Below are 15,397 nucleotides of genomic sequence, written 5' to 3' on the forward strand. Positions count from 1 at the left end.
TACACTAAATTTCGTCGCCTCGCTACGATTTACGTAGATAAGATGGTTTTCCCTACGAATTACGGGAAATAAAATAGGCTGCCTACGCCTTACGTAAAAGAGCATGCAGACCCTCTTAGAATAGAAAAGTAAAGAAAACTCATCATGGCTAAAACTTTATATTTGAGTCATCCTGTCCACAAACAAACAAACAAAGTTAACATAATCTTGTTGCCATGATTATTACACACATTCTCATCACAACATCTGTAACTTCGCTAACACTTCACCCGAGTGACGGAACTGCACGCAAACGAGAGACGTAGCAGATGAAAGTGATACGATCGGCAGGGCTGGTTAATGGCGGCCCTGGCGGACCCGCGGCGCAGCGTTCCCCGCGGAACGCACGCTCAGCGCCGCGGGCGACTCCGCACATTAAATCTGATGCATGTCTACACAACGCTGATTGCTAATTGACACCGGCACTTCTGGGACGGGACGCTTGTGAGAACACAGAAGACGTGAACAACACCAGAATGACTAACAAACATTTGTTTTAAAACTTACAAGAAAATAAAATACAAACTAACTAAAAGAAAATACAGCTGATGAAAAGTTTGTTTATCCTTTCATTTCCATTCTTTACTGCTCCACTACAGCAGATAGACCAATCATTTCATTCATTCCATCAATCACTCTTTATTCTCCCAATATAGATCATGCATTCATTCATGCATTCAATTACCCATCCATTCATCCTTTCATTCATTCATTCATCCACTCATTCAATTACTCATTCCTCCATTCAATCAATCACATATCTCTAAAGCCATGCAGATAAAACAAGCTTTGTCCAAAACTTTCTCCCTGGCACACAGGAGTACACTACCAAAAATGCCATTCTTATTTATCTTTGTGGAAGAAAAGTTATCTTCCACAAAGAAAATTATTCTCTGTGTGAGAAAATAAGAAAACAAGAAAATGTCAGTTAGAAGGTGAAAGTTTTCTTAGAATATTTTTCTCAGGCCAAGCTGTTCTTTCTTAAAGTTTTGGGACTAAAAACTTAAGATAAATCTTCTTGTGGCAAGAATGATTCTGTGGTACAGAATTTATATCTAATCATAGTTTTAAACCTATAAATGTTCTCTAAACTAAGAAAAATCATCTTATTCTAGAACAAAGATTAAATAACTTATAGCAGGAAAACCTAGATTATGTTTCTTGAAAGGTTCTTGTAGCAAGAAAATCTTTCTGTCCTTAATAATAGATTTCTTGTTGCTTCTTGCACTAACCATATTATGCATCTTGTATGAAGATTTAGATTCTTTCAACAAGAATAACCTTCCGTCCTTAAGAATAGATGTCTTAAACCAAATATATATTATCTTGTACAAAGATTAAGATTCTGGTAGCAGGTCAAACCTAGAATCAGTTTCTTGAAAGTTATTTGGAAGCAAGGAAACCTTTCTGCCCTAAAGAACTAAGTTACCAGTTAACAGAATATGCGTCTTGTGCTAAGATTCAGGATCTTGCTCAAGAATTCCTTTCTAATCTTAAGACTGATACTCTTACTCTTAGACAGTGATTCTCTGTACAAGTCCGGAAATCTTGCACCAGGAATATTTTACTTGCACCAAGAATCAGCTTCTGGTTCAAGAATTTCTTCCTTCCTAAAGACACACCAAGAAAATGTCTCTCGCATTGAGATTCACTTTCTTGAACAATCATTCCTGCTGTCAAATACTTGAAAACAGAAAATCACTAAATAGTTAATAGCAACTACAAAAATGTTAGAGGAAGAAATCTCAACAAATTATGTGTATAGTATAGGAATGTTTATTACCACATTCTTGCATAAGACTTATGAAGTATGATCACAATAGTAACAGTCTTTGAATGGAAATACTTTTACGATGACAGTACCAGACAAACATCAATAATTCCTTTACATTCAGATTGCCAATTATTTATCTTGATATACGAACAAGAAGAAGAGTCTCAAATTCATTACGCTTCTCAAAGAAGCATTTACAGCAATATTACTGCATTACTTAAATGGCAGTGTAGCTGTTTTGTAGCGGAATATGCTAACTACTACTAAAGGCCATAATTTATAAACTTAGATATAACTATTCCATATGGTTACAGAGTATCACATTCCAAAATAGAGCAAACCCTTGCAGTGAACTTTTCATTCTTGACATTTGGTATGGTCAAAACCTCCAGACACCTAGAGAAAAAGTGAAAGACCTTTATTACTTCGTAGTCTTACACAAAACAACAAAAAAGGTATAAAGTAAACAATTTTGAATAATATATATTAATTTCAGTAATGCACTGTACTATATACCTATTCTTTAATCCACTGGTGACACCTATAGATATGTTTATATATGTTTACTTGATACCGTAATGAAGTTTTTGAACCGAAATACAGCAGACTAACCCTGTGATATGAAATGGAATCTCCCAACGATTATTTTGGTTAGACATACAATGTGCACATAGAATTTGGCAGCCAAAAGGTGGATAAACTATAGCTATGGAAACAACTCTTGCCTCTCCATATCTACTGCTTTGTCAAGATTCTGTGCCTTGTTGCTTTTGAACCCTATACTCTAAAGTCTATGCATGGACTTCTTTTATCTTGAAGTATTTCAAGGTGGGGGAGGGGGGCACACTTACCTTATCCTTCATATCTGGTTCCCAGCTGTTTCTGCTGCATAGATTTTTAGCAAATTGAACCCAGTCACCAGTGCCTCACATGATTATGGTCCCTTTTACCTTACTTTTGACTGTAAAACTGGCATGAGTTATCAACTGATACAAAGAGTAGTGAACTGAACTGCTGCAACTGTAACTCTGTTCAAAATGGAGATGGGGTAGCCCAACTGTACTCTGGGATACAGATCAACCAATCAGGGGTTCAGAAAAAGTCACATGACCAGAGACGCTAGAAAAACAAGAAATGTTAAGAAATATTTTCTTATAACTGTTCAAAATAGAGATGGACCACCTGGGGTAGCCCAACAGTACTCTGAGATACAAATAAACCAATCAGGAGTTCAGAAAAAGTCACATGACAAGATAGGCTAGAAAATAAAGAAATGTTTTCTTGTTACCAAGACTAATTCTTAACAAAGACACCAAATGGGTTTGATTTGAGGAAATCAAAGTTTAACATAACTTTGAACTAAACATAGCTTGGTCACCAACAGAAATTTCAAAAGAAAGGTTACCATACTATTCAACTAAATGTTATATCTTGCAACTACATGTACCTCTAGGTGCCATGAACCCCCCAAAAATATCTTGTTTTTCTTAATCAAGAAAGTTAAGAAATATATTCTAGTATATCTTAAACATTACCAAGAAAAACAAGAAGCATCTTTCTTAAGCTTTTTGAATAAGGAAAACATAACATTAAAGAATTTTATGCTAGTTGTAACTTTTTGTTTTGATTTCTTGATTTTATGATGTAAGTAAGTGAAGAAAAGAATTCTTGTATCTTCTTAAACATAACCAAGAAAATCAAGAATTATCTTTCTTAAACTTTCTGGATAAGGAAAATAAGAACATTTGTGAATTTTATGCTTGTCATATCTTGTTTTAGAGTTTCTTTTTTTCTTCTTTTTCTTAACATTATTTGGTCAAGAAAGTGAAGAAAAAAGTTCTTGTATCTTCTTAATTGATAGAAAGAAAAACAAGAATAATCTTTCTCAAACCCCCTGGATAAGAAAATCAAGAAAAGTCAAGAATGTTCTTCTAGCAAACCAAGATTTTATGTAGAAATTGAAAATGACAAGATTAAAGATCTTACGGTTAGAATCTATGGAATACTCTGTTTGATCTTAGAGAAAATGAATCTTATGGGAAGATTGAAAAATAAAGTTTTTCTTAAATTTCTAGAAAATTCTTGTTGGCAAGTATCTTAATAGAAATACTTTCTTCACTTAAGAAAAAATAGAGAAAAACTCTTTCTCCAAGAACTAACATACAGAGATTTTGCAGAGGGTTTCTTACTTTCCTTGAATTTTCTTTACCGAAGAAAATCTTTCTCTACATAAGAAAACAAGAAAAATAAGAAAAACCATTTTTGGTAGTGCTATAGAAACTGTCAAACTGCTCATGAAGCTCATGACATTAAACCATGTATCAATATCTGCCATCTAACGACACCATAATTGTTCACTGGTGACGACTGTGGTGATATGATTAACATGACAGGTTTAATTACAGCTCTCATATGTAATCATACCACTCAACACAGACTCCCCTGGAGACGATCGTACTGTCACGGCCAAGTTTATATCCAGAAGCTTACGTGTCGGCTGTTCGCTTCTTGTTTTTGTGTTTTATTAATGTTAGATGTAACTCCGAGTTACCCCAAAACCAGGTGACAGACCTTAGGTTCATTTTCCTGGCAAAACAGATGAGTATAGAGTGGAACGTGAGCGCTGTATGCAGGTGTGAGACAGACTCTGAGTGCTAATGAACTAATGAGGGCGTTCCCGCGGCGACGACTCCCGTCGGTGTGTTTCCGCCGCGCCCCCGGGCCCTCCCGACATCAAAGCCTTCCCTGCCGTTATACGCCGTGTGGGAACGGATGCAATAACCCAGAAACAATTAGAGCCGCGGCGCGCGCCGCCCGCGTTAACTGGATGATGGATTTGACAAGAGTTGTTAATGACTAACGGAGAATACGAGGCCCCAGCGCCAATCCTCCCCTACACCCCGGGGACGTTAGCATAGGGCTGGCCCTACCCTGGGGGCATTTGTGTCCTGCCCCTGGGGCATAAGTGCAGGTTTGATGAGGAGAAATTAACACAACAGGAACAAGTTTCAGTTGTTATGGCTGATTTACAGTCATAAACTCAGAGCTGGGCAACTATTGAATAGGAAATAACACTAACCAGCAACCACCTACAGTCATAAACCACATTAAATCAGTCGCTTCAAATCTTACACTGTTAAAGGGACATAATGTAGAAATATGGCGCCAAAATTTCAAATGTTTTGAACTTGAAAATCTCCATTCAGATTGACATTTGCAACTTATTTCTAACTTATCTGCGTCATTTTATCACATTTCTAGTGCTAATTAACGACTTCAAAGTAATCCGCGACCAAATTCACTTACTTCCGGGTAGCCTACCGGAAGTAAGCCGAACGTAGATTTCCAAATCGACCGTTGCGGTCGCAGATCTTCGGTGCTTTGCGGGGACTTTCAACAAACTTCAGTAATGATTCGAGCGAACCACCGAACGCGTTCTAAAGCGCACTTTGGCTCGCCGGCGAGTTGAATAAAATGGCGGACAACTCAAACGGCGGAGGGAAGTGCGCATATTTCAAGACATCCTCACGGCTCAACAAAGTCGTAGTGATACGTTGTAAATATTGCTGTGCAGTGCAATAAGGTAGACTCAACTCATTATGTAGAGAAATGACCGAAAACAGTGACTTTAATTTTACATTATGTCCCTTTAAGACCCATTTGTGACCTTTTTCTTCAGAGTTGTTGAGACCAAGTTTGACTGGATATTTGTTTTTATTTACCATATTGATCACATATGGAGAAGAGACGCCCCTTTTTTGAACGGCATGTAAGCTGGGGTGGCAGTCAGGCCTTGTGACGCAGTAACTGAGAAACCCTTTAAGGAACGAACAAACACCTTTCTTCTGAAGGACGTGCTGTGGCCCACGTGCTAACTACATGGCCTGCACGTGTGCCAGAGGAGAGACATCCCAGCCACCACTGACAGACCACAGCCGACAGGACCTGCCAGCCTGACAGCACCACAGGAAAAACTCCTTGACCTCCAACTTCTCTCTGCTGACAGACTGTGCCTGGCAGGGAGCAGGTTCGGTTTGAAGCAGAAACTTTTAACAAACGCTTTTTATTTGCCTTTACTTCCGTTTCCATAAGAAACCAGAACAGAAATTTAAAAAAAAAATTTTTCACATAATTTTTAAAACTCAACTATGCAGAGTCTCATATATGAAAACCTATACAAGCTGCCACCTGGAAGACTGTAGCCTGGCAGGGAGCAGGTTGTGTTTTTAGCAGAAAATAAGCATTTTATTTTCCTACCGTAGTTTCCCTCCTGTAAGAAACCAGAACAGAAATCTTAAAAAGATTTTTTTTTCACATGATTTTTATATATAACTCAAGTATGCAGACTCTCATATATGAAAACCTATAAGGACTCCAGGAAGAATAGTGATACTACATTTAGTATCACTAATGGAGATCCCAATAAAACAAACAAACAAACAAACAAACAAACAAACAAACAAACAAACAAACAAGACTCCAAGCTGCCACCTGTAAGACTATAGACTGGCAGGGAGTAGGTTGTGTTTTCAGTGGACATTTAGCATCTTATTTGTCTACCTCTCCCTTCCATTGGAAACCAGAACAGGAATTTTAAAGAAGTTTTTCCACATAATTTTTACACCTCAACCATGCAGTCCAAATACTGTAATTCCTGATTTTTTCAATGTACTGTTATGTTCACGGTTTTCCCGGTGACGACTGTATCGTGAACTTATCATTACTGATAAAAAATAATTCACAGACTTTTTGTATGTGCACTTGCTGCAATAGTGAACATTTAGTTCGGAGTACAAGTTAAATTTTCTCAGACCGTGAAAGTTTGGTACCGAGAAGACAAAGTGAATTACAGTATATGAGAACCTACAGGCTGCCACCTGTAAGTTGAGAGGACCCGAAAAATAAGCAAGCGTATTAACACAGGTTCAACGAACTACATTTATCGTACTCCCAGTCTTCTTCTGAGAAGTTGTGGCTTTGGGTCGTACCAGTGAGGATAGTGGACGTGGGGGAGGTACAGGTATATACATTTTGTACGTATGCAGGGGTTGGCAAGACTTGTTTCTTTCCTTTCTGTCTTTCTGCAGAGTCAGTTCTTAGCGAACAATTTCAGTGAACTCAGGTGATACAGCAAACTCCTTGGCAGACTATTCTGGGTCCAAGAAATAGTTTCTTCCTCCCTTCGTTCTGTCCCTCCTTGCTTTGTCTACCTGCCCTTGCAGTTGTCCCAGCCCTGACAGCTGGTGTAGCCTTGGTAAGAACAGTCCAGGCCAAGCTAACTGCTAAGCAGTATGACTCCAAACAGCTGGAACAGATCCCTGCTCTTGTACAGTGTCACACTGACCCACTTGGCACAGGGCCATGTGACCTGTTCCAGCCAATCAGCAGCCAGAAGCGGGGCTGTGGGCGGAGCCTGCCATTTTGGGCCACTTGTTGCTGGGGGCCTGAGGAAGCAGGTCGTCGACCCCAGATGTAGGGGAAAAGTTTGTTTGAACTGGGCGGCTATGGGAGCAAACAGGGCTTATCGCTGGCATCGGGAACACAACAGTTTAGGCCTATTACAGGCATTAAGGCAGACCCAGTACAGGGCACAGGGACGGCCTGGAGGGCAGGGGCGTGGTGCCTGGTTTCCATGGTAACATAGAGGCAGGGGTGTGGTGCCTGGTTTCCATGGTAACAGGGGGGTGGGGTGTGGTGCCGGGTTTCCATGTTAACATGAGGCAGGTGTACCCTGACTGGTTTCCATGGTAACATAAGGCAGGGGTGTGGTGCCTGGTTTCCATGGTAACACAGCTTTCTAGATGTATGACAGAAAACGGCTAGAAATGAATACAAGTTACCTTGCTGATCCTTTGTTAACCAAGCACTATACACATGTCTTATGTAAGACTTGGGTGTGGAATACTGGATTAGTAGGTTAGTAAACCCAAGGAGACTAAGAGATAATGTCCTTAGTCGGTGAGCCTACATCTGAGCAGGTAAACTTCAGACCAACATGAGGATGTCTGAAGCTCCCTGGCAACACAGCTTAGGTCCTTATCATCACATCTGCTTCAACAGTTATAAATCACTTTTCACAACTGACGAGCCATTGTTCTACATATCATAGATTTGATTAATTAAAAGTGATTTTTTTAAATTCATAAGATCACAGAATGGACGGACGTTCACCTTCAAGGTCATCTTGCTTTGATTACCAGAAATTTTCAAGGTCACAATGTCCTTGAACACACCAGGTAGAGGTCATAACTTATCTGGACTGTCCTGAAACAAGTCAAGGGATGTTTCTGATTTCAGTACCTAACCAGAATAGATGTTTCTTCATTAACACAACACTGCGGCTATTTCACTCCCCCTTCAACCCCCTTTTCATGCACAGAAAGCTGCTCCAAAAACATTTACGCTCCACAATAGGTCAGTGTGTGAGCTGGTTAACATGTCCTAATTACAGATGGAAGCCAACAAAACCGGTGCTGAAGCCCAATCACATGGGCAGGCAGGAACAACCGTATCTGCCATCTATGGCAGGGCTGGGGTTAGTCTGACCAGATAAGCTGGGAGTTTGTGAAGTTAGAATCCTTCCCATACGAAATGGCACTTTGGGTGGCGCCCATCTCCATTCTGTAGCCTTGGGCCACACAGTTTTTTGTGCAGTCACTTCAGCAGGGGGCTAGTCCACTGGTAGTGATGTGTGTTCAACTTCCATAGTCTTTCTGCCAACTGCCAGGCGAATCCTACCCACCTGGACATTGCCCCGGTGAACAAGAAGGTTACAGAGACCTGCTGGGTGTAGATAGACAGTAGGGCTGGGCTGAACAGCCTGTTACAATGTAGGTCTGAATACTGGAGGGTTTCTTATCTAAGGGACAAGAAAAGCTGCATGTTCATGTGCTAGATGGGTGTGAATACTCCTATATAAACTGTATTTCTAGGTTGTAATTTCTTTCAGTTGTTTCCTTATTTTCTGCCCCACTCAACCAAACTGCTTAGCCCACTGACAAACCACAGGTAACAAGCCAAGGATAGGACATTTATTGTCTGGGAAGAACTTCAGAAAAAAGGGCATATACTGGTGACAGATTTTAGAAATTAACTTTAGTAGTAGTCCACTGTGTCCTGCTGCTGAGGATTGCACTAATTTTGTGAAAGGAAAACCTGTTGAACTCACTGTAAGTAAATAAAACCGAAAATAAAACCCTGCTATTCTAAGCTGTGTTACCCTCCCAGCCTGACAGTATCCCACAGTTCAAGAGTTATTACAGGATCAGGCCTGTCAGCGGAGTCCTTGTAAAACTGATAAACACCTACACTTGACATGTTGGCACACGGGGAGTTTTATACACCTCCGTCCACCAGCCAATCACATCGCAGCACCGGTGGTAACCACGGTGACATCACTGCCCAGGAATGTTCCATTGTGAGAGCAGTGCTGTTGCTGAGGAGGAAGGGATGTCAGGCTCAACGGTCGAGCCGATCACAGAAAACAAAAGGCCGTGTGGTTACGGGACAATCCAGTGGCTGTCAGGTCGTAAATAAGGCACCGTGGATGTGGGTTAATGGTGGAACGGTGGGGCGTTGCTGGGCGCCACTCAAGATTAATGGGGGAAATTCCTATAGACCCACCTGTGGGATAAGGGCTTTAGGTGAAAGTGTTCTTACATAGTGTGTCCCACACAAATGTAAAAAGTCACACCTGAAAAATAATTTTATTTCTCAAGTTTCAAATTAATTTTTCAAGTTTCAAATTCATGTTGGATGCCCTAGATCAAACGTTAAACAAGAAAATGCCGAAACATTTCAAAATTCTGCCAATGATGGTAAAAGCCAGGGTGTTCTCATCCCATACTGCTACATATTTATCAATCTTTTGGTAAGTGGACTAGTTTCAGTGAGTGTGCATGTAGCAGTGGTGTAATTGTTGTGCAATAAAGTTTATCATTATCATTTACAATTAGTTCTTACTGGATCGACAGTTGAGATTAGGCACATTTGAACCTGAATCTTCCCCACAGTGGTGTAATTGGTGCAATTAAGTTTATTATTCTTATTTACAATTAACTAAACTTGTTACTGGACCAACAGTTAAGTTTGGGGACGTTTGAACCTGAATGTTCCCAACAATATTCTGTGTGATTTTCAGGAGCTGCCTCCGTCCTTTGCTCACCACGATGACGAAGGGACCTGTCAGTTTCACACAACACGCCCGTCCGTTTCTCCCTCCCCCGACAGCAGGTAAAGCAGGGCCTGGCGGGTGATTGGCAGGGCGGGTCCCGCCTGATGAACTTTAACACAAATATTGAACCATTTGCTTATCAAACATTCCAGTTTAACCACAAAGTACACGCTGGGCGATTAGTCAAACTTTCCTCCAACCGCAGGAAACCCTCACCGCGCAGGGGGCATTAGAGTTACTCATTCTCTGGCCGAGGTTTTGCTCACAAGTGTGAAAATAAACTACAATGTTATATTTCATCTAGATGTACAGATAAAAAAGTGTTAAGTTGAAACATTATGCTCTTCTCAACACTCCTAGGAAAGGTTAAACTTTACAATTCTAAAATTCACTCAACAGAAGCTACTCTCTGTCACAGGACTTTCAATCCAAACTTTTTCTTTGGAAAACTGAAGCATCGTTTTACAAGTTAGTGAGGGCGATAAATTGGTTTTGCTTTTGATCTAAAACATGTAACCTACATTGTAGCAAAACGTGACCTCAGACTTATCAAGTTCAAATTTTCTGATTTGGGAGGGTGAAAGACACCTGCCAATGTCTAAACCCACCTGAGACAGGTGTTCCTAAGCAGGTGTGCAGAAACACCTGTCTGTGAGGAAACTTCTGCTTAATGTGTGCGGGGGACAAGTTTGACCTTGAACACCAATGTCAGGGTGACCCCAAGGTCACAGTGCACAGATTTCACCCACGTGCACATCAAAGTCAGCCTGATGACTCCCCCCCCCAAAAAGGCTACTCGCTTCCGCAAAACTTTTACAAAGCAAGAAAATGTTCTAGTCACCTTGACATGGCAAACCAGAATAGATAATATCTAATCTAAATTACCTGTGTGTAAGTAGTTTCTACTTCTTGTTTTTTGCTGCTGAAACTAGCCTGACTTTAAAAGCTTTCAATTTGGCCAGTTTGAAACAAAGTACTCCCACCCAAATCGGTGACTTCTACAGAAGTTTCACCACGGAAACTCTGAGATAACCAAACTGCAGCTGGGTCCTTTGGTGAGAACTTGAGTGCAGGGTTGGACTAGTCCACTAGCCCTATTGTCCCGGGCAAGTGAAAATGCCGATCGGGCAAGTGCATGACCTACCCTACTTGTCTGATCGGGCAAATTAGATTTTTTTCAATTGAGTAAGATTTTAATGTACTTGCTACTTTTCACAGTCATGGCATCAAGCAATGGTCAACACAGAAAAATAGAGCCAATAACAAGTCTTCCATCAATGGAAGTGACAATGCATAGAAAAATTTCGGGCAAGTGAATTTTAGAAAACTTGTCCAACCCTGGAGTGACTATAAAGCAAACTACAATGGACAAATCTCTAATGACTCTAACAAACTTCACACATGTTACACCAGTAGTGAAGGACAGGGAAGAAAACTTAGCCTCCGGCTGTGACAGGAGAATCTGAGTGACTTTTGCCCAAACAACAATGAACCAGTCTTCAACAACTCTGTAAAAGTTACACCAGACATCCCAGTACTGAGGGACAGGAGAGAAAACTTTGCCTCCGGCGGTGTGACAGGGACTGAACGGCCTCCTTCACGCTAACGGAAAATCTAAAAATAACCCTTGTCTCTTGGGGAGGGGAGCTCCAATTTTAAACATTCTACCGTTGCCCCCTTATGTGACAGACAACTGAAGGCTGTGTCTCTTTGTGAGATGACAGAAGTGTGTTTGAAGAAAAGTAAATGAACACAGTACAGAGGACAGCCGTGTTGACAGGGCAAATTTGGGCTGTCCGCGAGGGTTTGCTCATGTGCGGTTGTACTCAGGAGTAAGGCTGCTGCTTTGGGGTTTCATAAACCTGATGATGCTTGGACTAGAAAAAGCTGAAAAATATACGATTCTGAAAGTATTCTTTCTACACTTTTGTCTTCTGTAGATCTCGAAGTATCATCTTTTGCAGGTAAAAGAGTTTTGTGATGAAAAGATAAATATGTATAAATTGTTGAGACACGACCACCTGTTAAGAGCTCTGTGTGACGAAACTTTATTGACTCTTTTTTCTTTTTTTTTTCTTCATCCTGATCCAGGTGACTTATCCGTTTCTTTTCTAAGAAGTTCTGCAAAATGTACAAAACATGTTTATTCCCCCGACGGAAACGACGTTTGTTTTCCAGCTATTCGGCAGCTAGGAGATTAAATATGCCCAATGTCGGGTAAAAGACATGTTGACTAGAGTAGAGGGCTGATGTGACTGTTGGGGTAACTACTGCTTCACCTGTCAATCATCTAGCAGGGGTCAACCAGGGTCAACCACAACCACTGCAGCTTTTCACTGCCCATAGAAAGTTATACTCCTATTCTATTGACAAAAAAGGGACTTTGGGGGCTTTTTTTACCCGCAAAGCCTCAATTGTTTACTTGACAGAACTGAATGTATTTGGCTTCAACACCTGTATATAGGTTGGGGACCAAACTGATTTTTGGTCCTCTGATGACTTTTTGCATTGACCCTATTAGTTTCCTAACAGAGAGGAAGAAAACAATATTGCTGCTAATCGTGTTGAGTAGAAGTATTTTAAACCCAGCTCCCTGCTATAACATCTCCCCGACGTCCGAATGATTAACAGCGTGTCAACATTTACGCCCTCATAAAAACGAACCACAGCGGCCTCAAGACAAACAGGCCGTCCCCTAAGTCCACACATCGCTCCACACAACAGACAGGCGGACGCCACCGGTTCACTGGCGTGCCTGCATGGCAATGTCTACACCTCTGCATAAGGATATCATGGCCACTGTTCTTTCTTAGATAATTTCTCCCATTCCCTCAGCACAATAAACAGGAGGATGCCACCGGCAGACCTAACTTCTGCTGCACAATGTCTGCACAAACCTTGCCACATCTCAACAACTCACATGCTAAAACTTAACACTATTCATGTTAAACATTGGTCATATTGAGCCTAGATGCTGGGAATGTGAAAAATTTGATTGTTTTAATGCCTTGAAAGACTCATGTAGTAGCTGTGAATGTAGGGTCATCAGAAAGAGTTTGGTTTTAACCAAAGCTTTGTTTCGACATAACGTTTCTGGATTTGGAGACTTGAAAACCCTGGCCTCTCCTGTTCAAATTTGATGTGATGAGCGTTTCTACATGATTTTAAAGGATTAGCAGAAAAAACAAACTTTCCCCAGACTGACAGGCATGCCAAGGTTGTTGACTGACAGTTTCTCCCAAAAAGCCTTTGCTTTAAAGATTACAAAGCTCCACTCTGTCAAGATCTTAGCAACCTGAGAGACTTGAGTCTTTCATCATTGATGGCATGTAATGCAGTTTTTAACTTAATCAGATCAGAAGGTTCACAAAAAACTTTGACACTTCAAGTTACCACAGGAAACCACTATCCCTTGCACCCGGCATTGCCTTAAGTCTTGTTCTACTGTAAAAAAAATTTGAATTTATTTTTCTTCAACCTGTGCTCTTTGCATGAGTGTCACTTTCTTTAAGTCTACAAGACGACTCTTAAAAGCCTTTTCTGCAGAAAACCAGTACTTTGTAAATTGACTGTATCATAAAGTTTTCAAGAGACCCAGCATTCAGCAATCCTGTGCTATTTAAAGTTGCCCTTCATTGCTCTACTTAGAAAACTTTTTTTTCACTGTGCACTTTGGCTGAACATGACTTTCCTTAAGTCCACATGATGACCCTTAAGACAGTTCTGAATGTTTTGTGCAGGTGTTGCAGGCTTGGCCTCACCTGGAGACGAACACATGCACAGCCACATCTCAGAAACAACCCGAGAAAAACATGTTTGACATGTGAGTTGAACATTAACAGGGCCGTCCACTTGTTTTCTCGGCCCGACAATACTGCGGTTTGTATAGCTGTCAATCAAACGTGCTGTTCGCACCCGGCCCGGCGATGATTTATGGGGCTGATTACTCGAGCTGCGGTCCGGCCGCACTTTGTTTAAACTTTTGTGTCAACACGTTCTGGGCTCTTGCCTTGCTGGATTGTGGGTAAACAGGGACAGGGGGCGTGAGGGGGGTGGGGCAGCTTTCCTGCGTCCTGATTGGCTGTCGGCTGCTTCTCTCAGATCACCCCAGATTGGCAAAGGCAATTCAATACTGGAAATCTCAAAATGTTTGCGGCAGTTTTGTTTTCACATTTTTCTTCCTGTGGTCTCTTTATACTACAAAATCATGACACCGTGTATGTGTATTAATTGTTTCTTTACTGCTACTGTACTAAAACTTGTTACAAACACAAATTTAAAACATTGTGAAAACCAGAGTCCTTTCAACCATGACAGGATACTAAGTCACTGTGAAAATAAGATAATCTATAGTATGCTGAGTCCAGTTCTGCCAGTTGAAATGGAAGAAAAGGCCTTTTTCCAGTACAGAGATAGGATTTTAAAGAATTGTACCAATTGAAGACTTGAATTTAGCAGGGAAACTTTTAAAATTTAAAACATCTTGAATATTTTCATACATTTTCTAAGACGTTTGATGATTTATGCCACAGTTTGTGTCAAATTCTGCCCCCCACTCGACCCATCAGGGTAAGTGGTCAGTAGTGGTGATATATCACCTCACATGGCCACTTCCCTACTTCACAGGCTCTCAGGCTTGTGGTGGGCAACGGAAGTTTTGTCAGGTATATACCAGGGGTAAATCATGGGTAAATCAGGCGTAAATCACGAATAAATCAGGTGTAAATGAAGAGTAAATCAGGTATAAATCGTTGTTGATCAGGTCAAACAACGTTTCAGGCGTTCGGTTCAACTTCAGGTGACCTGTGCGATCATTGCCTCAATCCCGATCACGCCACTTTGCCAGAACAAAACAGGGCGGATCGGGTTTCATCCCCTACCTGCCGCCGGCTGTTTGTGGAAACTTGTTCAAAGATCGCTCATTCAAGTCAGGTAGGCTACTGGATCTGAGGGTCTCCTGGGGGTTTACAGGATTGCTGCAAACTGATGTAAAGCTTTAAAATGTAACCACCAATAATGTTCAACATAAGCTGAGAGCAAGATTGCACATAGGGCAAAATTAACAGCATTCTCCCCCCATTTACAGTTAACAGTACATTCTTATTAGGTTCTAGGTAAACCCCCTGAAGAGCCTTCTGCTTTAGGCTACTTTTCTTATCAGTTGTCCTGAGACACAAACAGCCAACTGGAGACAAGTGTCTATTTTATTTTTAGTCTGATGTTTTTATCATGTCACTGATTGACTTTGTTCAGACATGACTCTGCCCCCCCCCCCTCCGATTTGAACCTGTGATAACCCAAATATGGGCATACCGGCACCAAAAACAACTTGTTTTTCTCCTTCGTATTGCATCATGTCTTGGGAAGCCTGACACTTAAGCTATTGTCCTTTCTGTGTCTGCAAGAAACCT

The 15,397-nt window shown here is 41.0% G+C and overlaps 1 long non-coding RNA gene across 1 annotated transcript; it reads right to left on the minus strand.

The window, feature by feature from the left end:
* Positions 1-1,799: 1,799 nt before the first annotated feature.
* On the minus strand, positions 1,800-3,244 carry LOC118417321. Its single transcript, XR_004831360.1, has 2 exons — positions 2,665-3,244; positions 1,800-2,209 (listed from the first exon to the last, which is right to left on the minus strand). It is a non-coding gene; the product is annotated as an uncharacterized LOC118417321 (long non-coding RNA).
* Positions 3,245-15,397: the final 12,153 nt, after the last annotated feature.

Source organism: Branchiostoma floridae, chromosome 6 (assembly GCF_000003815.2).
Source record: "Branchiostoma floridae strain S238N-H82 chromosome 6, Bfl_VNyyK, whole genome shotgun sequence".
NCBI lineage: Eukaryota > Metazoa > Chordata > Leptocardii > Amphioxiformes > Branchiostomatidae > Branchiostoma > Branchiostoma floridae.